Genomic DNA, 25,478 nt, shown 5'->3' with positions numbered 1-25,478 from the left:
TTAATTTATTAAATAAAAAATTGGTTAATTTGTTAAGATTGAAAGAATGGATTTAACTCAATGTTAAATTGTTAAACAATGTTAAACATCCCGCCCTAAATGTTACCGCACTAAGTTCAGTAAGAGGACTCGCTTTCCGTTGGAGATAGATATATTAAGCGGTAATACACGGAGTGACTCCAATACTGCATCAGCAGGGACAAGCACTTCCCAGGTTCATCACCCTTTGGGAGTAAAAACAAGAGCACAGAGAGAGGCGGCAGGAGGAGCTGTACCAGAAGGGACCACCAATGCGAGAGGCAAAACAAGAAAGCTGGCAAAAGCCAAGAAATAGTCTATAACTTGTCATCCAGTACTTTCACTGATATTGAACTGGGGGTTTTACAAAAAGGACTGAGTTTTGTGCAAACTAATGAGTTTAATGATCTGTCTAGTAAGATTGATCTTGCCAGGTTTGGCAGGCAGCTACGATTACGAGAATTCTATGATAAGAATGAGCAGGTAACTAATACTGTTTCATCCTGTCCTATTAGACCTAAATCTACATTTGATCCTATATATCTGTTAACTCAGCTATTAAGTCATTTACGCGGACAATGAGAAATGAAGTTGATGACATCAGTAAACATTCTACTAAATCATTACATAATTTAACTAGAGATGAATACAAGGCTTTGAATAATATTGGCTCACATAGAGACATCATTATCCACTCTGCGGATAAGGGTGGAGCTATAGTAATACAGGATCTCACTGATTATAGTGAATAAATCCACCGTCAATTGTCTGATTCATCTGTCTATGTTAAATTAATGCATGACCTGAGTAATGAGTTTTCTGTTGTTCTAGAAAGGGTGTTAGATGAGGCTATTTCCAGGAATATAATTAATGATAACATCAAGAGAGCCATTTTCATATTTTACCCTTGTGTACATATTTTTTACACTATACCTAAACTACATAAAGGCAGTTACCATCTACCTGGGCGTCCGATTATTTCGGCTCGCGATTCTATTTTTTATCAAGTTTCAAAGTATATCGATTATTATTTACAGCCAGTAATTCAGAATGAAAATACTGTCAGGTTTGTGACGGCACTTGGTTGTGCACGGCTGACGTCATCAGCCTGTATACCGATATACCCTTGTTAGGGGTATAAGTGCAGTCAGAAAGCTGATTACCGATAATCCCCTCTATCATGGTCCAGACATTGACTTTTTTCTTCAGTTATTACACATGATTCTTACTATGAATTATTGTTTGTTTGATAATGAGTATTATTTACAGGTCCTGGGCTGCGCAATGGGTTCTTGCGCAGCCCTGGAATATGCTAATTAATTTATGTTTGATGTAGAGCAAAAGCAGTTTTTTCATTAATTGGAATATCGGTCAAAAAATTTATTTTTTACATGTTACATAGATGACTTATTTTTTTATGGTCTGGTACTAAGCAAAGGTTCATTGATATGATGCATAATATAAATGGACTTGATGTCAATGTAAAATTTACTTCTAACATTCTTGAACAGGACATACATTTTTGGGATGTTAGAGTTATCTTGAAAGATGGTGGAATTCAAATATCATTGTACCAAAAGCCCACTGATTGCAATAATTTTTTGTCATCTCCTAGTTACCATCCAGAGCCATTAAAAAGAGGCTTGCCTTTTTCTTAGTACCTTAGAGTGCACCATATATGTAGTGATACTGCAGATGAGACATTGCAGATGCCGAAAATGACTGTAAAGTTTTTACAAAGAGGTTACTCTAATAAGCTGTTAACTGAAGCTAGAACAAAGCACTTTTGGAGCCTAAAATTGAAATGATAGGACAGACTAAGGATGCTACTCAATCTCTTACTTTTGTTAATTAATTTACCACGGGCAGCACGCGTTTGGTTGCGAAGGCTAAAAGAATCTGGCCAGTTATACAGAATGATCCAGATTTAAAATCCTTGTCCGAGACGAATATTCTACCTTGTTTTAAAAGAGGTCGTAATATAAGGGATTAAGTAGTTCACGCAGATATCTCAGGTTTCGATAAAAACCTTAGTGAACATTTCCTTACTAAACGTCCCAGTAATTACAAGTGTTTGGGATGCACTACGTGTATCTACCTTGAAACAGGAGATACGGTAGTGCACCCACGGTCTGGACTAAAGTTTAAAATTAGGCACATCCTTACTTGTACCACTTGGTTTGTAGTCTACTACATACAGTAAACTGCCCTTGTGGGCTGTATTATGTAGGGAAGACTTCATGTTCATTCAGAGAAATAATGGCTGAGCCCAGAAGTGCAATTAAGCAAGCCATAAAAGGTAGATCAATTGATCAACCTGTGTCTAAGCACTTTAAGTTTCACAATCATAGTTTGTCAAATCTGCGATACAAAATGATTGACCATACAGTAGAGAACACAAGAGGAGGTGATAGGAATAGAAGCTTGCTGCAGAAAGAATCCTTCTGGATTAACCATCTCAATATGGTAATCCCTTATGGGTTAAATGAAACCTTGTCTCTCAGCTGTTATTTTTAAGTATTTTTTTTTTGCTCTGAATCTTGAATATGGGGTTCTGTATTCTAGCACATTTTTCTTAAGCCTATAGACAAGTTGTCCTGGAATAATGCATATATCTGTATGTCTACATTTATATTATGTGAACATTGTTTCCATTTTAATTGCTACACCTGTATGTGTTCGAATAGAACTTCTCTTTAAAATGATTGAATAAACTGAAATGTTGCTATGCACAATGCCCTGTGTGTTTGTCATTTTTACACTGTGGAGTGCCGCTTCTTATGGGAACATATATATATATATATATATATATATATATATATATACACCAGCATATAGAACACCACAGCACTCGCCACCCGAGGAGTGGGGTGCAGAATCCGGACTTGCCACTAATAGGGTGGGGTGCATGTAGCCCATGGCCACCTACTCAAAAATATAGAAACAAAAAGTACAGCACTCACCAAAATAGGCTCAATTATCCTCACAACATCTATGGATAAATGAATAAACGATGGGGGTTTAGTTAGTGAATTGGCCAATGCACGGAAGCCTGCATACCGCTTCACGATACCCCACCTTCATGCAGGTCCTACACTATCACCAAATCATCTAAATTAAAACCTGGCAACTGTATCTCATAATATAACTGCAAAAATGCCCACTTGGTGTTAGGTATACCTGCCATGAACTGCATGGCTTTTAAAGGTACACTAGTCACCTGACACTGGCGAATCATTTACTAAAGGGCAGCTGACACAGGTTTAAGATAATTGGGGTGCATGAACAGAGTTTGTGGCCACAGTTAATGAGTTAACCAGGGGTTAACCCTAAAATATACCAGCATATAGAAAACCACAGCACTCGCCACCACAGGAGTGGGGTGCAGTATCCGCTCTGGCCAGTGCTGTGGTTTTCTATATGCTGGTATATTTTAGGGTTAACCCCTGGTTAACTCATTAACTGTGGCCACAAACTCTGTTCATGCACCCCAATTATCTTAAACCTGTGTCAGCTGCTCTTTAGTAAATGATTAGCCAGTGTCAGGTGACTAGTGTATCTTTAAAAGCCATGCAGTTCATGGCAGGTATACCTTACACCAAGTGGGCATTTTTGCAGTTATATTATGAGATACAGTTGCCAGGTTTTAATTTAGATGATTTGGTGATAGTGTAGGACCTGCATGAAGGTGGGGTATCGTGGAGCGGTATGCAGGCTTCCGTGCATTGGCCAATTCACTAACTAAACCCCCATCGTTTATTCATTTATCCATAGATGTTGTGAGGAAAATTGAGCTTATTTTGGTGAGTGCTGTATTTTTTGTTTATATATATATATATATATATATATATATTTGCAGAAAAATGGCTGGCACTCATAGGAGACTAAATTACAGCACACAAATCCTGTCAGTGCGTACCGCCATATCTCCATAGTCCAAGTAGTCACTTAGAGAAACGCATGTAATCGAATATATCTTAAATTAAAACATTTTCCTATTGAACACTATTATAGATATATTTATATACAGTTTCAAGAAGATGACTCACTTCATTCAAATTTGCTTTATCTATAGATATTAAACTAAACAAACCTTTATTTTGAAACAGATACTTAGAAATCTTTGCTCCAACTTTTTAGTAGAAAATAGAAAAATAAAATGTTTAAGGGTCATATGTTTCATAGATTTGAGATTGAAGAAGCAGAGAGAAATAAAATACCAACCAATCAGCTCATAACTGTCATTTTTCAAACAAAGCCTGTAACATGACATTTAGGAGCTGATGGTTGGTACTTTATCTCAATCCACTTTATCTCTTTGCAAGGTTTGATGCATGTGCCCCTAGGTGAGAGCAATGTTATCTAATGGAGGTTCCATTCAGGATACCAGCATTCGGCACCCCAGCAGTCGGTATACCAATGCCAGAATCCAATCACTGTTTGGAATGCCATCACCAGCATTCTGACGTGGATTGAAATGCCTGCACCAGGATCCCGAATGCCGGGATCCTGTAAAACCTTTGCCAGGAGTCCAGATTGGTAAGCTGTGATAGGGGGTTAGGTTTAGGCTGTGAGGGCAGGCTTAGGGATAGGATGCAGGTATGGGGGGTTAGGGTTAAGCTGCGGTAAAAGAGGGTTAGGGTTGGGGCATTAAGGTGTGAGGGCATACATACTTACCCGACTCAGGATTCTCTGCTTTTGGGTCACATGATCACTGGCATGCCATCCACCAGGATATCGTAAGTATCCCAGCTAATGTATAAATGTTTCAGAAATCATCCAATGGAAATAGATAAGGTCATTATGTTGTATCTTGTTTTTTATCTGTACTTGCCTCAAGCCTGTATCATACATATGTCTACAAAAAAAAGTGTCCTGCATGAGACATATATGTAAACAGAAACTTACTGTACATTGCTTATATATGAGTTCCTGTGAACACCTGCTTTTTGCTTGTACTTTTAAAAGAGTAGATGCTTTGAAAATGCTTTTTACTAGAGATGTGCAGAGTTGAGTCCAGGTTCATTTCTTCCCTTCAGACTCGGGTCCAAAAACAAGGCAAAATGTCATGCTCACAGCATCGTACCGCACATGTTTTGGACTGGATAAATCCCCTCCCTTGTGGGTCAAGCACCATTTTACACAAGACACTGAGGGGGGAGGGTGTGGGATTGTGGGCTCTGAAGGACAAAAATAAAAAATAAACATGCACAACACATCACTATCACTGACCTGGTTTGAGGAGGCTGTGGACTCGGGGTTTCTTCCGATGACCGGGAAGTGGAACCGCAACTGGGCCGCAGCAGAGATGGCTGGATGTAAGTCTTCCTCATGCAGGATCAGATCGGCGGACAGGAGGCACGTGCGGACGCTGAAGGTCTCCTGAAAGAGAGAACTTGACAGGTGCTGGTAAATCACGAAGGTGCTGGAGGCACGGAAGTGCTTAGAGGCACAGAGGTGCTGGAGGCACGGAGGTGCTTGGAGGCACGGAGGTGCTGGAGGCACGGAGGTGCTTGGAGGCACGGAGGTGCTGGAGGCACGGAGGTGCTTGGAGGCACGGAGGTGCTTGGAGGCACGGAGGTGCTGGAGGCATGGAGGTGCTTGGAGGCACGGAGGTGCTTGGAGGCACGGAGGTGCTGGAGGCATTGAGGTGCTTGGAGGCACGGAGGTGCTGGAGGCACGGCGGTGCTTGGAGGCACGGAGCACTGGAGATCACAGGTACAGTAGCACGATGATACTCAGGTGCCGGAGCACTGCCCGGCGTCTGAATTTAAACTTCCCGCCAGGGCCTGATTGGAGGACGGGCCGATGACGTCACCCGCAGCTCCCGAGGACGTCGGACGTGGAGGCCTGCTAGATGGAGCGCCGGACGCCGGGACCCGCCAGCGAGGACGGCCGCACGGAGACCCAGCGCGCCCGGAGAGGTAAGTACAAAGACCGCAGTGCCGTGACAGTACCCCCTCCTCTAGGAGTGGCCCCTGGACACTTTCCCGGCTTCGTAGGATGTCTAGCATGGAAGATCCAGAGGAGCCGAGACCTCAGAAGCCTTTATCCAACTTCTCTCCTCAGGACCATATCCTTTCCATTCCACCAGATATTGCAGATTCTTGTGAAGGTAACGCGAGTCTAGAATATTTTTGATCTCGAAGTCTGTTCCTGTTTCAGTCTCCACTGAGGTGGGGCTAGAGGTCTTTGAATGGAAACGATTAAGGACGAGAGGACGAAGAAGAGAAACATGGAAGGCGTTAGGTATAAGTAGGTGCGAAGGTAAACCCAGCTTGCAGACTACAGGATTCAGGACTTGTTGCACAGGGTAAGGACCGATGAATCTTGGAGCAAATTTCATGGTGGGCACCTTCAACCGGAGATTACGTGTGGACAGCCATACCCTGTCGCCAACCTTGTATTGTGGAGCGGCTCGCCGTTTCTTATCCGCAAAGAACTTGTACCGGACTGAAACCTTCTTAAGATTAGCATGAACCTTACTCCAAATTTGTCTGAAGTGTAGTAGAGTGGACATTACAGCTGGAACCTCTTCCATCGGAAGGCTTGGTAATTCTGGAACACGTGGATGGAACCCATAGTTGATGAAAAATGGAGATTCGCCAGTGGAAGAATGAAACGAATGATTATGGGCAAATTCCGCCCAAGGTAAAAACTCCACCCAGTTGTCCTGTGAAGGGGAGAGATAAAAATGGAGGAAAGTCTCTAGATCTTGATTGACTCGTTCCGTTTGTCCATTCGTTTGGGGATGATAAGCGGAGGAAAACTTAAGTTTAAACTGTAGAGTCGAACAGAGGGCTTTCCAAAACCTTGCGGTGAACTGTACCCCACGATCAGAGACTATTTCCTGTGGCAACCCATGCAACCGAAAATGTTCTTGGATGAACAGTAGAGCTAGTTTCGGGGCTGTTGGTAGACCAGTCAAAGGAACGAAGTGTGCCATCTTCGAAAAACGGTCGACGATTACCCAAACGGTGTTGCAACCCTTGGAATGGGGAAAGTCAGTGATGAAGTCCATGGAAATATGAGTCCAGGGTTTCATAGGAATGGACAGAGGACGAAGCAACCCAGCAGGGGGTAAACGGGGAGATTTATGCTGTGTACACTGGGGACAGGAATTAACGTAATCCTGTACATCCTTCCTCATGGAGTCCCACCAGTAAGATCTTTGCAGAAACTTGTACATCTTCTGGGCGCCGGGATGACCGGAGAATTTGGAGATATGGGCCCACTGAAGTATTCTCGACCGGAATTTGACCGGTACGGACATTCTTCCAGGAAGGGGACCTGGAGTAGTCGAGGCAGCAGAGACAGAAATTGGATTTAGAATTAAACTCCGTTCAAAGGAATCCTCATCATCTGTGGGAGTTTGTGAATGGGACAGTGCATCCGCTTTGGTATTGAAAGTCCCGGCTCGGTACTTGATAACAAAAGAAAATCGAGTGAAGAAGAGTGCCCATCTAGCTTGGCGAGGATTCAAGCACTGTGCGGTTTTGATATACAACAAATTTTTGTGATCAGTGTAAATGGTAGTCACATGTTTGGCCCCCTCTAAGAGATATCTCCACTCTTCCAAGGCAGATTTAATCGCCAAGAGTTCCTGGTCTCCAATAGTGTAATTCCGTTTAGCCGGAGAGAATTTCTGAGAGTGAAAGCCGCACGGATGTAATTTCTTATCTGAGGCATACTGAGAGAGAACGGCCCCAACTCCGACCGAGGATGCGTCGACTTCTAGGAAGAAAGGTTCCTCGAAATTTGGTTGTTGGAGTACTGGAGCAGACATAAAAGCTGATTTCAAGTGGGAAAAGGCCTCTATGGCTTCGGGAGGCCACAACCCAGGGTTGGAACCCTTTCTCGTTAGGGCGGTAATGGGTGCAACAATGGTGGAGAAACCTCTAATGAACTTTCTATAATAGTTCGCAAAACCCAGGAACCTTTGTATTGCTTTCAAGGAGAGTGGCTGTGCCCAGTCCCGAATGGCAGAGAGTTTCTCTGGATCCATGCGAAGCTCCTTCCCCGAGATAATATAACCGAGGAACGGTATTGATGTTACTTCAAAGGTACACTTGGACATCTTGGCATAGAGATGATTCTCACGTAGACGGCGGAGTACCTCTTTGACTTGTATTCTGTGTTCAGCAAGGTCTTTTGAAAAAATCAGGATGTCATCCAAATACACCACGACACTTAGGTATAATATGTCTCAGAATATTTCGTTGACGAATCCCTGGAAGACAGCAGGAGCATTGCTAAGACCGAACGGCATCACCAGGTACTCATAATGCCCATCCCGGGTATTGAAGGCGGTCTTCCAAAACACATCTCTAAATTCTTGGTACGCCTCTGGAATAGGTTCCTCCTCGCCTTAGAAGAAACACGAAGTGGACAGACAGGGGTGAGACATTAACGTGAGAAAAAGAACCCCAAGACCGAATCTGTGCAGTCTTCCAATCGATATGGGGATTGTGACTTTTGAGCCAAGGTATTCCGAGAACCAGATCATGATGCATTTCCGGGATCACCATGAACTCCAAATATTCTTGATGTAGAGCCCCGACCTGTAGTTTAACTGGAACCGTGCGTTCTGTTATGATACCCTTGGATATCCTAGTACCATTGATGGCTGTCAAGGAAATAGGCCGTTCGATGGACCGTACTTCCAAATTCAGGCTTTGAACACAGAGGGAAGAAACAAAATTTCCCGCAGCTCCAGAGTCCAACAGGGCTTCAAAAGACTTGGAAGTAGCCTTGGTGATTAACGTTACAGGAAGCAAACAGTCCGAAGTGGGAGAAGATTTGGTCATAACCCCCAACTTGACTCCTCCGGAACAAGCTAGGCCTTCTCGTTTCCCGGACGGGATTTGCAGGACTTGATGAAGTGACCCGCAGCTCCGCAGTACAGGCAGAGCTTACCCTCATGACGACGTTGCCGCTCCTCCGGGGACAATCGGGATCGGTTAATCTGCATGGGTTCGTCTGGACTTGGAACCACCGCTTGTCTTGCAGGAGGAAGCCGGAACCTAGAACGATCCGATCGAGTACGATCTCCTCCACGTTCCTGCATCCGGAGATCTACCTTGACACAGAGAGAGATCAATTCCTCTAAAGAATCCGGAAGCTCTCGAGTGACCAACTCATCCTTCAGGCGATCAGAAAGACCGTTCCAGAAAGCAGCTCTCAGAGTCTCATTATTCCAACGAAGTTCAGAGGCAATGGTTTGGAAATGAACCACATACTGACCCACGGATCGGGAGCCTTGACGGATGCGGAGTAAGTCAGTAAAGGCCGAGGTCCTCCTGCCGGGCTCGTCAAAAATTCGTTGAAAAGACGTGATGAATTCGGAGTAATTGGAAACCAGTGAATCAGAACTTTCCCATAATGGAGACACCCAGTCCAAGGCAGATCCTTCCAGCAGAGAAATAATATATGCTACCTTGGACCGGTCTGTAGGAAAGTTGTGAGCTAGTAACTCGAAATGTACCTCGCATTGGTTTAAGAAACCACGACAATTCTTAGGATTCCCATTGTAACGGGATGGTGTAGGCAGCTGAAGGCGCGGAGTGGCACCGGCCGATGGTTTGACATTGCTGGAGGTGGCAAGTGGTGCAGCTACCGGAACTGGTGACGGAATTACTGAGGCTAGAGACGCCTGAATCTGATCCAGACGTCCGGACAACTCCTGGAGGTACTGCATCACCTGACCTTGTGCCGCTTCCTGACTTTGTACACGGGAAGCCAGGTCCTGGATGGCACTTGAGTCCGTGTTCCGATTCCCCGGGTCCATGTGGCATTAGTATTCTATCACTGACCTTGTTTGAGGAGGTTGTGGACTCGGGGTTTCTTCCGATGACCAGGGAGTGGAACCGCAACTGGGCCGCAGCAGAGATGGCCGGATGTAAGTCTTCCTCATGCAGGATCAGATTGGCGGACAGGAGGCACGTGCGGACGCTGAAGGTCTCCTGAAAGAGAGAACTTGACAGGTGCTGGTAAATCACGAAGGTGCTGGAGGCACGAAAGTGCTTAGAGGCACGGAGGTGCTTGGAGGCACGTAGGTGCTGGTGGCACGGAGGTGCTTGTAGGCACGGAGGTGCTGGAGGCACGGAGGTGCTTGGAGGCACGTAGGTGCTGGAGGCACGGAGGTGCTTGGAGGCACGGAGGTGCTTGGAGGCACGGAGGTGCTGGAGGCACGGAGGTGCTTGGAGGCACGGAGGTGCTTGGAGGCACGGAGGTGCTGGAGGCAAGGAGGTGCTTTGAGGCACGGAGGTGCTGGAGGCACGGAGGTGCTTGGAGGTACGGAGGTGCTTGGAGGCACGGAGGTGCTGGAGGCATGGAGGTGCTTGGAGGCACAGAGCACTGGAGATCACAGGTACAGTAGCACAATGATACTCAGGCGCCGGAGCACTGCCCGGCGTCTGAATTTAAACTTCCCGCCAGGGCCTGATTGGAGGACGGGCCGATGACGTCACCCGCAGCTCCCGAGGACGTCGGACGTGGAGGCCTGCTAGACGGAGCGCCGGACGCCGGGACCCGCCAGCGAGGATGGCCGCACGGAGACCCAGCGCGCCAGGAGAGGTAAGTACAAAGACCGCGGCGCTGTGACAATCACACTGTATAAAATAATAATACACAGACAAAACATGTCGCACACCAGTGTCAGTGACCAGGGAAATAGTGCGTGGGGCTGTGGTCTCTGAGGTATAGTGTTATGTGTTCAAGCACCATGTAAAATAAAAATAAAACTGTTATGTGTTCAAGCACCATGTAAAAAAAAACATTGAAATAAAACTTTTGTGTGTATTCAGGCACTGTGTCAATAGTAACATCATTAGGGTGCCATTAGTGGGAGTGCTGTGAGTCAATACGGATAAGTCAATAGAAGAGCAGAAGCAGAAACCCAGTACTAGTGCTGCTGCTGCCTGTCATGATAGTAAAAGCAAAGTTATCTGGAGATTAATTTATTTTACATATATTGTATGACACATGTGTCTCTAGCTGCCACTACACGGTAGACCACTCACCTCCCAAGAAGTAAGCAGTGAAGAACATGGAATTGAAGGCCTATTTGATTGTGTTGACCAACCGGTATAATATTGTATGTATCTTTTATAATTTTATAAAACAACTGTGATTATTTTCAAAAAAGTACACCTGTTTTGAGTGCCCTTCAATTCCATGTTCTTTACTGTCATGATAGTACTTCAACATCTACAAGACACAACCAGCACACTGGCAAAGCACATATATACACTGTATACAAAAAAAGAGTGTTTAGGAATTTTAAGAAATCACATTATGGGAGTGATTAATGATGTCAAATTTACATTTTCAGTGTCCTTCATACACTTTAACTGACCCAGTTTTTTCCTCCAAAACAGAATGAACACCAACACCTGAAGGTTATTTTTCGGGGGCCACATTGGAGGCTGATGTGCATCTCCCAGTGATGTGTGTCCATATATGGCTGGATCGCCTTGGTGGGGAGGTAACTGGGGAAATGATAGGAGTTATAGTTCCTGAGCTGGTGCTTGGTTGTAATGCTTGTTGGGAACTGAGGTTTTAGCATTGAGTTCTCTTGTAGCTGCAGTGTGACTCTCTTTCTATTTAACATTTGGTTGGTTTCCAAAATGTTGAGGTAGTTTTGATGCTGTCTGTGTTGTTCATTCATTACCCTCTGGAATGTGTTCATCATATGTGTGTTGTCGGCATGCATTAATTCCATTGTGTTGGCGATTCGAGTGACTTGCACATTTAGCCGACTACTATTTTGACTAATTCAGGGAAGATGATGCGGCAGACTATCTAGAAATTGTGTCTGACTACACAGACAATCCAGGTTATTTGCCTGCTGGGTTGACCAAGTATTCCAACAAAACTGATCCTGTGTTGTCACTTGTGGTGATGGTGGACTGATTTGTGGTGCAGGTGTCGTTTCTGTTGGAGGCGTACTCACAGGTGGTATCGTAGGTATTGTTTGGTCGATTGGTTGGAGATGTAATACAAAGCTTTCTTCCATTTGTGTGTCATGCTGGGGGTCTGGGGTAATGCTGTCATCATCTGTATGGGCTGTATTGGAACAAAATTTGAGTTTATGTAGACATATTTTGGTTTAATATGTGTTTTTAATTTTTTTGTGACAAGACATGATAAAGATGATTCAAAATGGGGTTATTTCCAACAACATCAATACTCCAGTTACATTGAGGCCATGCCTCTCTACTATATTAGATGTGTTGCTTTAAAATGTAATATTAATCCAAATCCATCTCAGAAATACACAACATACTGTGCAAACACTGTTTATGGCTTGTTTAAATGTGTGTTAAACTAGGATTGCTTACACAAATTTTTATATGGGTATGCAGGATCTCCACACTACATCTAACTACATCAAAACACACCAAAAGCTTGCACTTGTGCTTTTGTTGCAGCATTTTCATCTAAATATGCTACTCTATTGCTGAAGTGGACACACATATATTTAGTGTAGAGCTGTAACTCCATAACATTCTTTAGGCATTTTGTTGCTTTTGTTGTACAGCCATACGTATGTTATTGTGTTGTCTCCAACCAGGCTAATTATTTTTAAAGTGCCCTGTGTAAGTATGTGTACTAATGTTTGTTTTTTTCTACTCACCAAGCAGCTGACGGGATTGTGGTTCCCGTGTTGGTGGACTCTCCAATAGTTGAAATGGTGGCCTTGAGGACACATTTGATATATGTCGTTGAGGTGGTGACTCGTGTTGTCTGGTGTGCACATCCGGCCTGTGTCTCTTGTGGACCATATGTCTTTGCCTGCCAGAATCCTCAGGATGCCTCCTTCTGGAAATGAGCTGTTGCGTGGATTGTCCTTTACCCCCCAAAAAATTAATGTTGTGCCAAATCATTTGCACTCATAATATGTCCATAAATTGTAACTTTACCTGCTTCACCATCATCATCATCTTGTGCCTGAGTGGGGGCAGGGCGCACTGTTGTTGTTTTTTTGTCACTGTGAAGATATGACAAGTGAGTTTTTTTGTTAATACTGTGTAATCAAAATTTGTACATCATTACCTTTTCTTTATTTCTTAAGTAAATACACATTTTTTTTTATTAAATACACAGCCAATTTTTTGAAAGTGTATATTGTGTGTACTTTGTCCATGAACCATACATAGAAAAATGCACACATAATTGGTCCATGTGCTTAGTTCACATTTCCAACCACTCTAATGTTTAAGCACTAATAGTAACACACAAAAAACACATACATTAACACACAACACTACAAATGACAATCATGTTTTTAAAAAATGTGGCATGTAAAAGAATTAATGTAGGAAGAAACAAAACAGTATGATGTGTTCAATTCCACAAATACTATTACACCATCCCAAAAATGTGAATAAAAATAGTGCTACATTTTTTTAAAACCTAAATGCAGAAAACGTTGTACAGAATGAAACAAACAAACAAACAAACAAACAAACAAACAAACTAACTAACCAAAAAGAGTACTTTTCTCACATGGCAAACAACGTGAACATCACCACCAAATAACGTAAAACAACAGTAAAAAAGGACAAACACACTCAAAAAAAAAATGTAAGCTATTTTTGAATGCAAGACATACATTTTACATTTGCAGACAATTTTAAAATGCATTGTAAGTGCCTCTGCCTCATTAGCCACACAAAAAAGTATACAGTATGAAAACATAGCCATTCAACAAAAACAAACAACTGCAGTAATGTGATTATGTTTTTCCAGACACAAATTAAATATGCACCCTCTAATCTGTGTGAAAAAAACCCAAGAACTACTAAACAGAAATGCATAAAGTCATTTACACAAACAAATACAGTAAATAGAAGATGTCATCTTTGTAGAAGTTACAAACGCACTTAGAAATGATAAAATATATATAAAAAACCCCTCACCATCCTGCCTAGACTAATCCGAATCCCGGACATACTGTAAGTAGCCCCGACAACTTCAGGAAGAAAAAGGCTCCTCATGGTCTCCTCGTATTCCAGATATTTTGCAATACAGTTTAAGATAGTTGTAAACTGCGCTATACATATAAGGGTATATGTGAGTGGCAGCAAATTGTAACCAATGCTAAACCCAAAGCCTCAAGGGAATACACAAAGTAATATGGGTTTTTACAACTGCGCCTGAACAAATACTGATAGTAATAATAATATGACACAATTGACAATATTGAATAAAGTATAAATATTTATTATGTCCACTTTTCAAAATGGTTGCTAATTGACCCAATGGAAGTGAACGTATATCAAAATGGGGATAGAAAAAAATTAGGAGGGGGAGGGGGGGGGGGAGAAGAGAAAAGTTTATGATGGGGGACAGGACTATGTGCAAATTATAAGATAAGTCCAGAAACTGGTGCAATGGAGTGTGGCGTCCCACCTCCTTATATTGCATTGATTGTGTATCACAATGTTTTTATACGTGTAACAACACAGTCCCAGATATAAAATGGAGCTCAAAATATGAATAATTATGAAAATTTAAGGTGGAAAGTCTATTGCGGAGGATAAGTGCTGTCTTCCAGAGAGTAACACCACTCCCGGCAGTGGTCGCAATAACGGGGTACCCCTGATTGATATGCGGGGGTTAAGCCTGCAGAAAGCTTGGTGAACTATTTGCTCTGGACTTGCCACCCTTTACCTCCGTCCGTGGTGGCAGAAAGCGCCCGTGTCCACAGACGCCTGTCACCAGCCGTATCGGAGGGATGTGGTCCTGTCTCTGAGGGGAAAGTGACGCTAGCTTCTAGACCCGGACCGGGACTGTCCCCTCTTACAGAGCTGTTACCTTCATCTTCTGTGCTTGATTCCCGGCGTCCGCTTCCACCTTGCTCCTCCACTACCACTGCACATCACACACCAACCACACACACACACACACACACACACACACACACACACACACACACACACACACACACTGACAATAGACTAAAATAAAATCTGACAAGGAGCAAAAATAAGACTTAAAAAAAATAACACAACAAGAATAACAAGACTACTTTAAAACACAATACAGCACTCAGAACTTGCAAAACCTCACCAAATCCACAAACTAACTCCCCAACTCCACAAAACAACCTCTCACCTCTCCACTAACAAAACCCACACGGTTTCAGATGGTTTGGGGCTTATTTATACGGTGCCGCACAGACTCTCCTACATCTGAAACACAACTAATTATGTTCGAGGGACAAAAAAGAAAGTACAAGTGGTCTCAAAATCCTAAAACACTGCTGCGAATGTAAACTATGAATCTGAGAAAAAAAACTCATCTTCAGCCAGAAAACACTAATCCGGCCATGAATTAAGGAAAAAAAAAATATGAATAACATCGACATCAAAAATACGAAAAACGAAAACCCAGCAGCTTAGTAAATTTGAAAAATTATTTAAAAAAGTTGCAGTAAACTCTGTCTGATAAAATTTGAGTTCAAAGTCCCACCGAATCGGCAGAAACACGAATCTTAGTAAATATACCCCTCTGAGTCTAGCAGAGTTGTCACCTTTAAAACAGACATACTGTATCAGTGCCCCATCCTAAAACAGAAGAATGTTAAGGTGGAATTTAATTAGAGAGAAAATGATTTGCCTAATTTTTTTAATCTTAAATTTAACTAATGCTATTTTTTATAGAACAATTTACCCCTTTCAGTGCAAAAAAACACATTGATGCAGGATAAATTCCCAGATTCATGTGTTTTCATATGTTACAGCTGTGAAAAAAAAGCACTTATCAGGGTTTTTGTGTCTCTTGATTCTGTACCAGTGAAAAAAATCCCTTATAGTGTTGGCTATTAAAGATCATTAAATTACCCACTGGGGATCAATTAAGGTAATATACCGTAGCTAATTTAATTCTTCCTTAAGGCTGATGAACAAACTGTGTGGTAGAAATTTCACAAATCCCTGAGGAGAGTCTAGGGATGCCCATGTTAGCTATTTCTGAGTCTGACATGTTCCAAAAGAGACATTGAATAAAAACACTGTTAGCCGCCCTAAACCCATTAGTAGATTGGTTTATGGGGGCCCAAACAAACCAAGGCCCAGATTTATCAAGCCTTGGAGAGTGATAAATTGCCCTATGATAAAGTACCAACCAATCAGCTCCTAACTGTCATTCTTCAAATACAACTTGTAACATAGCAGTTAGGAGCTGATTGGCTGGTAATTTATCACAATTCAATTCACCACTCTTCAAGGCTTGATAAATCATGGCACAAGTCCACTCTTCAAATCTTGATAAATCAGGCACTGTTGCTGTAGTGCTTTGATTGTAAAACTGTGCATGTCCTATTTAATATCCAACATAGAAGACAAAGTATTATCCCTCTTACTCAGACTCTGGTACACCTCGTAAATGTACTACAGGGTTATGTTGCACAATTAGGAAGGAGGGGGGTTGTAGAGCCAGCAGGACAGCCTTCTAATATTTGTTAGTGTAATATTTGGAGTGTGGAGTAATTTTCTTCATTATTTTTATGTTTGTGCCCCTGCTCTGTCACTTTGATTAGCTGAGAGATGGTCAAAACTGACTGGACATGCATGGCTTGAAAATTTTAAAAATTATTCCATTGTTACTGCTGTAGTACTTTGCACTGTGTCCTAGAACTGTACTGCAGGGAAGAAGCACATTTCAAGGAGCTTTGTGCCAACTGAAAAATAAAGTTCTAAATGTATAACAGTACTACATGTGATGATGTCCCTCACTGGTTAATAACTTTGAGCCATAATTCAGTATTTTAAAATTAGCACTTTGTGTTTAGCTACAAGCAGGATGTTCAGAGACATAATAGTAAGAAAATGAAAATTAGATTTTAGTAAATAAAATTGCTTTGAGTTATGTTGCTGGAAATGTACATGATTCATTTATACAGTATATCAGTATTGTTCCATTAAAAAAGCCCTTACACATTGTTTTGCAGAAAACTGTTAGATTCTATCAGCAGACTTTGTTGATTTACCTAGTAGTGGGATCAGCAATTCTGCTGCTACTGTAATTCTCTTGCTGATTTAACTTAGAAGATAAAATACAACTATTGATTTAGAATGTGCCATTTTAGTAAAATGTAGATATTAGAACTTAAATGTTCAACTGTGCCCTTTTCTGTGGAGAAAATCTGAGGAATCTTCATTTTTCATTCTCCAACAAAAAGGTTGTTATAGAGGAAACATAATTTGAGTTGCTAAATGGAAGCATTAACATCACCAGCACAAGTTCTGTTAGGTGCATGGATAGTGGATAGCTCAATTTTTACTAGAAATAAGAAATAGATCATATTATTTTTAGAGATAAGAAATATGAAACAAACTTGCAGATTTATTTTGAATTTACATTACTTCTAAACTCCTAGAGTTAAAAAGAGAATATGCTATTTAATGGGCATTGGGCCTAATTCAGCTTACCTGCAAAATTGCAGATTTGCAAATTGAGCGATTATTCATGACTGTGCATGCCCTGTGACTGCATTGCATATGCATGAAGGCCAAAATGCATTCTCACTGAAATCACAGGACCAGCAAAATGCGATCACATAGCGATTGCCGGTAAGTGATCATTTGCAGGAGGTTACATGGTGTTTGTGGGGAGTGATTAGGAAAGCACAGGCGTGTCATGGCCATTTTCAGGGCATGCATCTGACATAATCTGCAATTGCTGTGATCAAAAATATTGCTCCGCTACAACTGCAGCCATGTATATCCTGCTGTTAGGTTCCTGGTGCTCAGAACAAGGGAGATGTTGCATAGTGAGTCCTGAGCACCAGAACGTGATGCTGAAACAAGGTGTGGTGTGGAAATAGCCCCTAACACCCTACTACCGTTGTCTTACCCATGTGGTCAATTCACGCCTGAGTGACTATGGTTTCTTGGGCCCACAGCAGCCGCGTTTGAAGGGCGGATTAGGTCTGCCCAACTCCGATGCCCCCAGGTCTTAAAGTGAGACAAAGCGTGAACCGAGACAGGATAATAACAAGGGGACCTCTAACTAAAACAAACAGAAGGCTAGGGGCTACTAACAACCCTAAAACTAAATATATGTGCGGCACGCCGCCAAAGGAAAAGAACAACCAAGGAAATGCTGTCCACTCGCCGACACAATACTGTTGTGTACCGGCGGTGACAGCATAAGCAGAACCCTCTGCAAAACACCAGTAACCAAATATAACCAAAGAATACTGCGGCCTAGGCCGACGGACGCGGCGAAGCCGCTACTCACGGAACTGGTACAAATACTGGCAAATGGACAGGAACCCCCAATGCAGCCGACACAGACTATCAGGACCGGAGGAAAGGCAGAATCCCAAACGACAGACCGGTGGACACCAAGAGGCCAGACACTCGCCCAGGCACAGACAAAGCCACAGGACTCCTGGACAGGAACGCTTCACGGCAGGACACAGGATCAGAAACTGGAATTGACACAGGAACCGACACTCAGGAACCGACACTCAGGAGCCGATACTCAGGAACTGACACTCAGGAACCGACACTCAGGAACCGACACTGGAAGCAGCTAGACAGATACTGCTAGACAGGAGCTCAGGAACTGGCAGAGACTAGCTCAGAACTCAAGAACTCTGGAACTCAGGAAATATCACCAGCGTCTGTGAATTGCACTGAGCCAGCATATAACAGAGATGCCTAATTAATTATGTTGTGCAGCTGCCCTGTTGCATGACTCCAAACTGACAAGATGCAATTAACAGATAGGTGAGGATGAACACATGGGAACAAGCTGCAATTACACAGACTTACCACTGGCAGCAAACAAGAATCTTCTTAAACCAGAGCAACGGGAAATCCTGGCCTGCAAGACAACTTATAAACATAGATAGGAATGAACCACTACCTGTGGTTCATAACAGTACCCTCTCCTTAAGGGTGAGCTCCGAACACCCAATGACACCCGCAGGGAACATAAACAGAAGTATTAACATAAAATACAAAACAGGAATGAGCCACAGCCGTGGCTCATAACACCTGCGTATGCATGGGTCAACCGGAATTGTTGATTGTACTCAATTTATGCATATGTGAATACATCTGTGTCCATCTATTACCTTTTCTGGGAGGCTCTTTACATGCATTTTTTTTTAGCAAAATTAGTTCTGGGAAAATTGTATGTTCCTTTCTCAATAGCGATCCAAGCTGAAAAAGTTTTTGCTATCACCACCCTTGAATATATTATTTTAACATGTAGCAGATGAAAAAGTGGTTCTGCCTAACAAACATACATGTGCAGAAGTGCTAATGTGCATCTGATGCATTTTTTTTGCAAGCCTTTACTATGCTTGACCTATGTCAAAATGCCTCTTACTTACCTCTTTATGCCTCTAGAGATATAAGTCACCACAAGTTCCAGATACATGTCTTCACATTATGCAAAATAATTCATTCAGTTGTACAATGGTAAATGAAGTAGCAATCTAATTGTTTTGCAGACTACTGTATGTGCCAAAATACTTACTAATGTTTTGTTTCCCATTGTAAAAAAATATAATTTATTATTTACAAATATCTTTGTATAACTGAATATTGTATATAATAAGTTATTTAATATTTATAAATGCTGTCTCTAATAGCTTGCCAAAGAGTTGGCACATGTTCTATCTCCTCAGTTAATGAGCTTGCCATGCCAAATACATTAGTATGCTGTAGAGGTTGTACATTATCATTTTAACTCAATGTAGACTATTAGTGATCTAAATTGTCACTTAATATCCTCATTTACATGGATTTTTATGTGACTTTTTAGATATAATTTACAATTAGACCTGTGTGTTGGTCCATTTTTTTTGTAATTGGAGGGTTTTGTTTGGGATTTGCACCTCATTGGATCTGCTTTTGGATCCGGATATTTTATACTGTATATTTTTTTTAATTGATAAAAACAGCTGAAATCATGTTATTTTTGTAATCCAAACTGAATCAAAAACCCCAAATTCTAATTTAAAATCCGAAATCCAAACAGCGGAAATATCCAAACCAGGACTTGGTTTGGTTTTGATTTTCTCCAGAGATCTGAACTGGGTTTTGCTTCTGTCCGGATCCACAAAATTCTGGTGGATTCAGATTTCTGGAGATCTAAAATGCACATTTCTATTTACAATATTTTGGTTTGCTTCTTTGAACTTTCAGTGTTTACTGATTTTCTGTGTACAGTAATACAATTGCATAAATAAGATGAAGAAACACCACTGGACAAAAATATGTGGAAGGGATAAAAATACTGCAGGGCAAACAATGTCAATACTAGGGAGATTTAGGAATAGTTTTAGTACAGTAAGTCTGTTCAAAAGATTGTTCTTGGATCACATATCATTATATCCAGTCAAGGTTTAAATATTTGGTCCTATGGCCCTTAAACATTAGATGAAATTTTAACTTTCTGCTTGATCATTACATGTTTACTATAGATTGATTCACAGTATAATTTCTAGAGGCAATAAAGTACTAATTAAATATTGATGATGAGTAGTCCAGTCCTGCAATATCCATTAAGAAATATTTTCTGTATTTGCACATTTCACTAGTGGCATTTAGCCCAGAGTCATGTCCCTAACACACCACACAGCACAATTAGTAAGCTGTCACTGTCTAAAAAGATTATAAATGTCAAATACATGTACTCATGCATATTTGGAAACAAACACACATTGCATATTTTTTTTCTTTAAGATTTTTTTTTTTGCCAGAGCAAATGCATGTCTTCACAATGTGCATCTTTTTTTTTTCAGGGAAGTTGCACTTATGACTTCATAAAACAAGGGGGCTAAGATGGCCATTGAGAAAGCACAATTGCACCTGTATGAAGGGAATGATGGGAACTTATTTTTTTTTTTTCAAATAAAATATGAATACTCCTGTTTATCAATGTAAAGGCATTTTTAAAGGCATTTTATATTTAGTAGGCGCCAAGCTACAGTATGAATACACTTATGTGAACTCTGGACATTTACTGTAAGTGTATTAATTGCAGAAAAATCATACAACTGAATCACATAAACTAGAGGTTTATTGGGAAAAACTAAAACTAATGTTTTTGACGAACAGTAAGTTGCATACCATATATATATATATATATATATATATATCCGGGGTGTAAGACCAGCACTCACAAACTGAGTATAAGCAACTGGCTGGGTGCCTTACTCACACCGTGGGATGTAATGTAGACAAAAACAAAGTTGGCACTCCAGGCAAAATGAATGGAAACAAACAACTGTTCAGATCAATGTTTCAGGAACCTCCATCCCTTTTATCAAGACATACAGAATGAAAACTGACAAAACACTTAAATAGACTCCAGCCGGGTAGGTGCGGCTAGTTGCTATGGAAACCTGTAACCTGGTAACCAAACAAAGCATGTTTGAAAAGAAGAACACAAACTAAACAGGGCTGCTGAAACACCTCTCCTGAAATCCACTAAACGAATATGCAGTGATATGTTCTGACTAGAGAATAAAATTTAAGACTGCTGCATGGGGCAGTCCGGACCTCCGGCGCAGTGTCGTGCCGATGACATCATCGGCTTCGAGCAGGACGGCGTGGCTGGAGCATCTACACCACTTGGTGAGTCTATTTAAGTGTTTCGTCAGTTTTCATTCTGTATGTCTTGATAAAAGGGACAGAGGTCCCTGAAACGTTGACCTGAACAGTTGCTTGTTTCCATTCATTTCGCCTGGAGTGCTAACTCTGTTTTTGTCTACATTACTTCCCACGGTGTGAGTCAGGTACCTGGCCAGTTGCTTATACTCAGTTTGTGAGTGCTGGTCTTACACCCCAGCTATAACAAGGACACCAATTTTTGGTTCTTTTGTGACAAGGCACCACAATAATTTTTCAAGGACAGGGTATCAATTGGTGAGTGGTTCCTATTACATGCTGCATCATCCTCTATTGTCATGACCACACAGGAAGAAGTGGCAGGCTTCAGTAGCTTTACACTACCAATTGGAGAACAATTGTCTTTAACAGACACAGAAGCAGAAGCAATTTTATTCACAGAATAAATATTGGACATTGCTGGGATGGAAACTGCTGAACAGCTGATTTCACAATTAAACAGATTGAGAAAGATAGAAATAGCTTTTTGTCCTCCATGGGGTGTCTCTTTCTGACTATTACCACGACAAATGTATTCCCCAAGGATTTAGAATCAGGAACATCCCCACGATTGGACGTTATAACCAAGACTTTTGCAGAAAGTGGGCTGCAGAGCTCAATAAGTGCTCATTGGACCTTATTTTGCTTGTGATTGAGGAATCAAGGAGGGAACTGAATGTAGTGAGAGAAAAAGTAACCTCATTTGAAATCATCCATTTACCTAAGATTCAAGCGGAGGCTCCCCAGGATTGGCTTATCAAATTAAACGAACAGTTGAAAAAATATTGGGCTGATCCCATCAATTTAAAAAAAAAAATTAGCCATAGTCACCCGTGATTACTAACAACATCAAATATACAGTTGGTAATACAAAAAGCACCAACTTATCCAAGGGTTCACAGATTCAGAAGGAAGTTCAAGAAATTTCCTCTAGAAACGGATAATTCAACAGCAGCTGAATCTTCCACAGATACAGAATATGCCAGCACATCAACAACAGGGACTATTAAGAAACCCACAACTGGGGTTGCTCACACGGTCAACAAATGACAACGTGAAAGAGGGAGGACCAGAAGGGCAGGACAAAACACAAGGAAAGCGCTCAAAGAAAACAACACAGAAAGCGTAGTCTTTAACCTGCCTAAGCGACAGCTAACTGATGATGAAGTACGCGTACTTAACAAAGGTCTGTTCTCCGTACCCACCCACACACCTGACATATTCAATGACAAAGTGAATTTATTCAAATTCAACAGACGTCTCAAGTTAAAGGAGCATTTAAAAAATGCACTTCCTTTATGCAACACTGTACTGGTGTATGAAAAAAATTGCAGTTTGACCCACACTCTTCTAATAAAAGCATCAAGACATTCACATCTTGCATGGATTCTTTCATTGAAGATGTTTGCCGTACTTCTAAATCCAGTCACTTCAACTGCTCAAAGGCAGAATAGAAGGCATTAAAAGATCTTGGTTCGTATCAAGACATTGTCATTCGCCCTGCCGATAAAAGTGGGGGGATCATTGTCCTGGACTTATGCCAATATAAAGAAGGGGCGTATAGAAAACTGAGCAGTACTGACACTGTTGAATTATTGTCTAGTGACCCAACAATAAGTTATAAAAATGAATTAGATCATATTTTACAACAGGCTGCATTAAATAAGGTCATCAAGCAAAACACTGTATCATCTCTCTCACAGGATTGGCCAGTGGTACCGGTCTTTTACATGATCCCAAAATTACATAAAGTTCAAGTTTCCCCTCCTGGGCGTCCTATCATAGCTGCCCGTGACTCACTCTTTTACTCAGTCTCCCAATACTTGGATTTCTTCCTCCAACCATTGATCCAAAATCAGCCAAGATATCTCAAGGACACTACCATTTTGATCAAGAAATTTCAGGACATCTTGCATTGGCTGCTTTCTTGTCATTTTTTTATGATCCATGTCCGGAGACCTCATTATAATCACAAGTTGAAATCTTCACCTGAAAATTGAAAGATACCTTGATAGAAGTTATACAGTACTTCCACTTTTGAGTTGCGGTACGCTATTGTTGGATTACCATTTTCCCTGAAGGAGAGAAAGATACTGTTATATGCTTATCACCAGTCTATCGAGTGTGAGTGATGTTTTACACATCATCTGTCTCCTCCAGGAACTTGTTGCAAGCCACTCTTCTGTCTGACTGAGATCCCTATATGTCACACTGGGTGTTAAGAGGTTAACCTCATAAAGATACCTTGATGTGCTTAATATCCCTATTCTAAGTGTGAGTGGGGTATGCTTTGAATCTACTTCAGTCATCTAGAGGCATTGTTATGAACTATAATAAGTCTTGGTAAAATTTACTACCCATTGGTCATCCTTGTTCTCTTGTCTTTTTTATGACATCTATACCTGGCGAGTCTACATCCTGCTGATCCGAGTTGGGGAGATACCCCAGAGAAAAGAACCCCACCTTCAATCTAAAAGGAATGTTATGGTGATATCTCCTCCATTTAGCACTTGTGGTGTATAACAGTGTTTAAAGTTGTTGGTTTCTATTAGCTGCTTATAAGGTGCCAGACTTTGTGGTCACCGTGGCTGCGGACATGCCCCCAGTGCCAGATAACAAACTATATGGGCCTGGAGCTGGAATTTATGAAAGGCCCATTGTGTGCCGCCGCAGAGGATGTGACCAGTGTTGTTGGGGTGTGGTCTGCACAGAAGTTATAATAATGTATTGTGAGAGCCTATAAATGGAAAAAAACATTGTTAATGGGACCATAATCTGATAAAATAAATGAAAATGGCACTTAGTGATGCTGTAAATCTGCTAAGGTCTGTCCTGTCTCTGACATGCATGCGAAAAAGGAGACAGGACAAATCTAGCCTAGGAGGAGGACCTGGCTGCCCGATGGAAATGGGGTAATTATGGGAGAGGGCTAGGGTAAGAAAGAGAAAGAGGCAATACCAGACCGAACGGGGCAGGAGTGGGATCATGATGGAAGCAGCAGATAGAGGGGTTGGGGTGGAGCTGGGGGCATACTGAGATGACCTGACATATGCTAATGGATCTAATGTGTGTGTATAGATAGGCAGTATATTTCTATATACAGCACACACATACGTATATAAATATATACATACTGTGTGTATATATATATATATATATTTATATATATATATATATATATATATATATAATAGTGATGAGCGGGTTCGGTTCCTCGGAAATCCGAACTCCCCCGAACTTCATCCATTTTACATGGGTCCGAGGCATACTCGGATACTCCAGTATTGCTCGGTTAACCCGAGCGCGCCCGAACGTCATCATCCCACTTTCAGATTCTCGCGAGATTCGGATTCTATATAAGGAGCCGCGCGTCATCGCCATTTTTCACTTGTGCATTGGAAATGATAGTGAGAGGACGTGGCTGGCGTCCTCTCACTTTGTTTCAGAACTTTCAGGGGGCTGCAAATATCTTTATTCTGGGGACCAGCAGTATTATAGGAGGAGTACAGTGCAGAGTTTTGGTGACCAGTGACCACCAGTATTATACGTTCCCTGCCTGAAAAACGCTCCATATCTGTGCTCAGTGTGCTGCATATATCTGTGCTCACACTGCTTTATTGTGGGGACTGGGGACCAGCAGTATTATATAGGAGGAGTACAGTGCAGAGTTTTGCTGACCAGTGACCACCAGTATTATACGTTCTCTGCCTGAAAAACTCTCCATATCTGTGCTCAGTGTGCTGCATATATCTGTGCTCACACTGCTTAATTGTGGGGACTGGGGACCAGCAGTATTATATAGGAGGAGTACAGTGCACAGTT

General features: G+C 41.7%; 1 long non-coding RNA gene across 1 annotated transcript in view; it reads left to right on the top strand.

The window, feature by feature from the left end:
• Positions 1-21,432: 21,432 nt before the first annotated feature.
• The window catches only part of LOC134929139 (uncharacterized), an 86,205-nt gene continuing 82,159 nt past the window's right edge, over positions 21,433-25,478 (top strand). The window contains exon 1 of the long non-coding RNA XR_010178316.1: positions 21,433-21,623. This is a non-coding gene — a long non-coding RNA (uncharacterized LOC134929139). The remainder of the gene's footprint in view (positions 21,624-25,478) is intronic.

The sequence above is a fragment of the Pseudophryne corroboree genome, chromosome 5 (genome assembly GCF_028390025.1).
Source record: "Pseudophryne corroboree isolate aPseCor3 chromosome 5, aPseCor3.hap2, whole genome shotgun sequence".
In the NCBI taxonomy this organism is placed as follows: domain Eukaryota; kingdom Metazoa; phylum Chordata; class Amphibia; order Anura; family Myobatrachidae; genus Pseudophryne; species Pseudophryne corroboree.
Note: the sequence above shows the minus strand (reverse complement) of the source record. Positions and strands in the feature narration are given on the sequence as shown.